This window comes from Mastomys coucha, unplaced genomic scaffold, assembly GCF_008632895.1.
Source record: "Mastomys coucha isolate ucsf_1 unplaced genomic scaffold, UCSF_Mcou_1 pScaffold4, whole genome shotgun sequence".
Classification (NCBI taxonomy): Eukaryota; Metazoa; Chordata; class Mammalia; order Rodentia; family Muridae; genus Mastomys; species Mastomys coucha.
This window is the reverse complement of record NW_022196910.1, coordinates 14,027,093-14,032,587: the sequence shown is the minus strand read 5'-3', so window position 1 is coordinate 14,032,587 and position 5,495 is coordinate 14,027,093. Positions and strand designations below refer to the sequence as shown.

General features: G+C 48.4%; 1 protein-coding gene and 1 long non-coding RNA gene across 4 annotated transcripts in view; one reads left to right on the top strand and one right to left on the bottom strand.

Annotated features, from left to right (window-relative positions):
• The window catches only part of LOC116075697, a 20,939-nt gene extending 20,828 nt beyond the window's left edge, over positions 1 to 111 (bottom strand). Inside the window, exon 1 of the long non-coding RNA XR_004112687.1 lies at positions 43 to 111. This is a non-coding gene — a long non-coding RNA (uncharacterized LOC116075697). The remainder of the gene's footprint in view (positions 1 to 42) is intronic.
• A 34-nt stretch (positions 112 to 145) lies between these two features.
• Txnrd1 (thioredoxin reductase 1) overlaps positions 146 to 5,495 on the top strand; it is an 82,767-nt gene continuing 77,417 nt past the window's right edge. Inside the window, exon 1 of one of the 3 annotated variants that reach the window (XM_031348943.1) lies at positions 146 to 234. The gene's annotated coding sequence lies outside the window, so the exon portion shown is untranslated. Of the gene's footprint in view, positions 235 to 319; positions 499 to 5,495 lie in introns of those variants that run through there. The other 2 variants (XM_031348945.1, XM_031348944.1) reach the window with 2 other exon arrangements.

The window sequence follows — 5,495 nt, the reverse complement described above, 5'->3', positions numbered from 1 at the left end:
CACCCTCATTCCCCTCCTCATCCTCCCTTCCCCTCCACACACCCCGCTAGCTCTCCCGCGGCATGGCCCACCGCTTGTCTCTACCCTGGCCGGCAGGGGGCGCGCGCCCTCCGCTCGTCGTCCTCCTCCCGCGCGCGCCGACCCCACCTCCTCTCGTGCGGCGCTGCGCGAGAGCAAGGAGGAGGGGGACCGTCACTGGAGGCGCTGAAGGCTGGAGCGGCGAGGGTGTGTCAGGTACGGCCGAGCTGCGCCCATCCACGCTGCTCCGGGAACGCGCTCCTCCCGCAGGAGCCTCGAAGCTGCCCTCCCGGAGCTTCCGAGGGGTCGGCGGCTGGGCGGGAGCGGAGAGGGGCGCAGGTCGCCAACGGGCCGCCCTGCCTCAGCCTTGGGTTCTCGAGGGCGTTGGTGGCTCGACCAGCTCGCCCGCCCGACCTCTCGCCGCCTCAGACCCCGTGTAAGCACCTCCCGCAATGGTTTCGAGTAACCCCCATTTTACAGGTGAAAAACTGAGCCTCCAAAAAGTTAAGAAACTTGCTCACAGTTACCCAAGCCAGAGTGGCAGCGCTGGGCTCCAAGCCGAGGCCATTGGGCTGCCTGCGGGGCTCTGGCTGTGATCATTGGTTACACGGCCTCCCCCACGTCCTTTATAGGTCCCAAAGGGAAATAAAACACAGCCCTGCCCTTCAGTGGAGATGGTGAGATAGGGGCTCGCCCCATGTGGGGTGCAGAGCTGGTGAGGGAGGGTTGACAGGGTGAGGGACATTCTAGGCCAGGGCAGCTCCAGGGAAGGGCAGGAAGGCAGAGGACCTAGAAGAGTTGAGCGCTTATGATGGGGAAGGCGAGGTCTTTGAGGGATAGGACAATACGGGCATGAAGGGTGGATAGCTTATGTGGCCATCACTTGAATTTCTTCTCACTTATCACGAGGGAGTTGGAGACGGTGTTCCAAATCGATTTCTGTGAGGCATCTTAGGACGCCCCGACTCCCACTCTTACTAGTTTTTGTTTGTTTGGTCTTTTTTTTTTTTTTTAAGTACTTTATATACAGTTGGAAACATAAGGAAAGATAATCTCTGCCCGGGCTAGTTTTTATGGCAGCTCGACACAGGCTAGAATCATTTAGGAAGAGGAACCCACAACTGAGAAAATACCTCTATAAGATTGGCCTGTGGGGCATTTTCTTAATTAGTGATTGATGTGGGAGGTCCCATAGTATTTTACTGGTGCCACCACTCCTGTTCCTGGGGTGTTTAAGAAAGCTTGCCATGGGGGGTATGCCAGTAATCTGAAATTGTCTTGTCGCAGGCCTCTGTTGTGACTTTCCCTTGATTTCCTTTAGTGATGGAGTGTGACCTGAGGCTTGTTCAGGTGAAGTAAACCTTTTCCTCCCCAAGTTGCTTTTGGCCATGGCGTTTTATCACAGCCATAGAAATCCTAAGTCAGCGTCTTAACCGCGTTGAGGTGTTTAGTTTAACAGTGTTACATGAGCTTGCACTGTGGCAAACATCTGTGGACCGCTCTGCAATCCACGGAGCGAGGCAGCTCTTGGTTTCCTGACCCCTCTGGCCCCATACTCAGTCCATTCGGCTCTCTCTATGATCCAGCCCACTTGAGGTTCCTTATCCAAGTAGAATCACATAGATATAGGCTGGATTATTTCAGGTAACAAAAGAATGTCTTCAACTTTAATCTATGTTGTGTGTGACAAGACTGCTTTAGATTAAATAATAGTCCATTCTGGGTCTAAACTGCATTTCATTTATCCTTTCAGTACAGTAAGATTTGGGGGGCAGTGTTGGGGATTTTACCCATAAAATTCTACCACTGAGGTACATCTCAACACCAGTAAATTTACACTTTAATAGAATATGTTGTACTAATTCCTCAATAATTTTACACATGTAAATAACGCATCATGATTATATCCACAACCAACACCTCCCTCCCGCTTCCTCCAGGCACCAGAGCATAGCCCATTGAATGCAATTAGCGCTGCTGGAGCAGAGCCTGATCTATGGACTTGACCTTCTGCAGGAAACCAGAGCGGCAGAGAATTCTTAAGGTCCAAATGGCGGCATCTCACAGCTCTTCTCCTTGTCCTGCTTAACAGGCTTACTTACCTCTCTTCAGTGATGTTTCCTGAGTGCATATGTATGTGTGTGTGTGCATGCGTGCATACGTGTGCGTGCTGATACAAATAACTGACCAGTTATGAGTCTGTATGAACTGTTGGCTGATGCAGAGAGAAGGTCTGGCCAAGGTTGAGGGCAGCCCCATCTATGGAACTAGTGTGTTTACATTTACAAAGTACTTGTTGATTGGGGTATACTACACATATGGAAAAATGTGCTCATTTTAGTATAGCGATAATACAGCCTGCTAACGCTAATGGCACACACACAGTGTACTATGCAGCCAGCGGCCGTGTTCAGGGAACAATACTGCCCATCCTCCAGCAGCCCCTTAAAGTCTTGGACTGCTGTGCCAAGGGCAACCTGCTCTCCATTAGTCTCTATTAGTTGTTCCTCCTCTTCCCTGCTAGGCAGTCTATCACAGAGCTGCGTCCTTAGCCTGTCACCTGCTCTGATTTCTGACAGTGCAGTAGGTGAAGTGCATGAGATCACAGAGACTCTCAGGTGATGGTCCTCAGGCACCTTCCAACTTTTGAGATAGGGTCTCTCATTGGCTTAGCTCCTACATCAGGTCATCTCTGTCTCTACCTTGCCAGAATTACGGTGTCTATTGTGCCGTTTAAGGTTTTCATTTTTATTTGTGTGCGTGTGTGTGTGTGCGTGTGTGTGTGTGTGTGTGTGTGTGTGTGTGTGTGTACATGTGTGTGTGAGGGCATGCCTGCTTGTCTGTATGTACACCATGTACTTTCAGCTGCCCAAGGAAGCCAGAAGCAGACTTCCCATCCCCTGGAACTGGAGTTACAGATGGCTGTGGGCACCTGGGTATGGGTATTAGGGACCAAACCCACATCTTCTGTAAGAACACTACGTGTTTTTTGCCTCTGAGCTATTTCTCTGACTCCCTTTTCTTCTTTCTGGGGACCTGAACTAGGGTCCTCACACCCGCAAGGGAGGAGCTTAACCAACTGAGCCATCTCCCTAGCCCTGTTTCACTGTCTGAAACATAAATTTGGGCTTGTTTTATGCACTATTCTAAAAAGCAGGGCTTTGTTATTTGTTTTTCTATACCATGCATATATATGGGCACGAGACATGCTCCCTGTAGGACACTTACAAACAGTTCTGGGTGCCGATTCCCTGGAATGACACTGGTGAGCTGCCTAGCAGCTTTATCGAAATGCTGAAGCACACAGTGTTCCCTCATCTGTGCTAAGTCCCAAGAAGCTGCCTCCCAAGTGTGCATCCAGAATCTAATGTGAAGTGGCTCACAGTCTGGCTCAGGTTGCTAATGACATAGTGTCTCCATGCATTTATTGTTTTATCAGGCACTATGGACTCAGATAAACAGGGCATGACCTCAGCTCTTGAGCATACATTCTACTGGAGAAAATGCAGAGTCACGATGTATCATCAGGAAAGCAGAGGGGCATCCGAAGCTTGGGGAGGAGGGCAGAGGAAGTTGATTTTGGTACTTGAGCACACATTTTTGCTATAACACATCCCATTCTTTCTTAATTAGCTTGTTAAAAATTTTCCTGCTGGAGTTTTGAAGATCAGGAATGTATGCCAGTCATTACTGTAACTCCCACAGGTCTTGCCTCACTGCCTTACAGATGGACAAAGGCATGCATCTGCTCAATAGGGAGAAACGCATATGTGAGGGATCTTCCAAAAACCGGCACAGTTAACGCCCACCGGCTTCTCCAGCCAGGCACAGGGCAGTGGTTCTCAAAGATGGCTCCAAGACCTCTTGGCAAAAATTAATTGCATGTGAGATGGGAAGTTACAGATTCACTTTCCTAAACTTATTAACTGGGTCTTGGGGGCTAGGCCAGGAAGCAGGGGTGCTTTGGGTCGGGAAGGAGAGTGTATGGGGTTTTGGGTGGGGTGAGCTGAGGGAGCCCCTAGGGACCACTGAAGCAGAGATGGAGAGAGGAAGTCAGAGGCTGGGCACGGAACCAGACATCCTCCTGACAGTCATGCTGGGAACCCTTGGTCAGAAGTCGATATTACATGATGTGCTGGGCAATTGAGGAAAAGGCGTTCCTTTTGCCTATTTCAGTGTTGTAACTGGAAGTCTCTGTCTGTTGTTTGACTCTTCTTACTTGATTCTTTGTATGTGCACAGACTACTTAAAGCCTTTAAGTTACTTAGTACTCAACATGCAGTGAGAATTTATAGTGGATTAAATCCCTGGAAGGAGGAATTGGGCATCTTGTGCCTTTCCTTCAGGGAGCAATGGAGTGAGCATGCCTCGTAGCCTGCTTTTTAGGCCCAAGCTTCACCGTGCTGGTGAAATTAGCCTGCCATTCATGTAAGTAACCACTAATGTAAAATCATAGTGGATGTTTGCTCAAAAACTAATTTCTCACATCTCTTTAAAAGTTGTTTTGTTATTTTATGTGTATGGGTGTTTTGCCTGCATGTGGACCGTGCAAGTACCCAAATTCCCAGTATAGACGGTTCCACTGCCGTGTGGGTGTTGAGAACAGAACCTGGGGTCTCACTATACCTGGAACTTTACTTTTTTTTTCTTTTCTTTCCTTTCCTTTCCTTTCTCTCTCTCTTCCTTCCTTCCTTCCTTCCTTCCTTCTTTCCTTCTTTCCTTCCTTCCTTCCTTCCTTCCTTCCTTCCTTTCTTTCTTTCATTTGTTTGTTTCAAGACAGGGTTTCTCTGTGTAGCTCTGGCTGTCCTGCAACTCTCTTTGTAGACCAGGTTGACCTCCAATTCACAGAGATCCACCTGCCTCTGCCTCCTGGGGCACTGGAATTAAAGGTGTGTGCCACCACTACACTGGAACAAGAGCTTTTCAAACTAGATCAGGCTGGTGTCAGATTCAGAGCTTGCCAAGGGCTGGCATCAGTGGTGTGCACCAGCACATGCTTTGTAATTTTTCTTACTTAGTGTACAAAGCGGTAGGTTTCATTGCATCATTTCCGTCCCTGGATCATTGTTTTACTTTCTTCCCAGTCATCCCCTTGCCTCCCACCCGCCTGGATGTTTGATGTTTAAAATGCATTACCTTTATACCTGTCTGTGTAACCTACCGATGGGGAAATGGTTTTCAGCTTTCAGCTTTCAGGTAAGTTCAGAGTGCCACGCTGGATATGCTGCCAACGTTGGTCAGTGTGCAAAGGTATTTTTTTCTGTGGTTGAGTGCTCTGTGTAAGGTATTTTTACACAGACATTTACTCTGGATAGCCGTGTTTGTAGAGGAAACACTGCGCTGAGGCTGAGCAGGCAGCTGTACTCCCTCACCCAGGATGATCTTTTCTAGCTCCATCTATTTACCTGCAAATTCCACTTTTCTCTTTCTTTTTTTCTTTTCCTTTTCTTTTTCTTTTTTTTTTTTTTTTTTTTTTT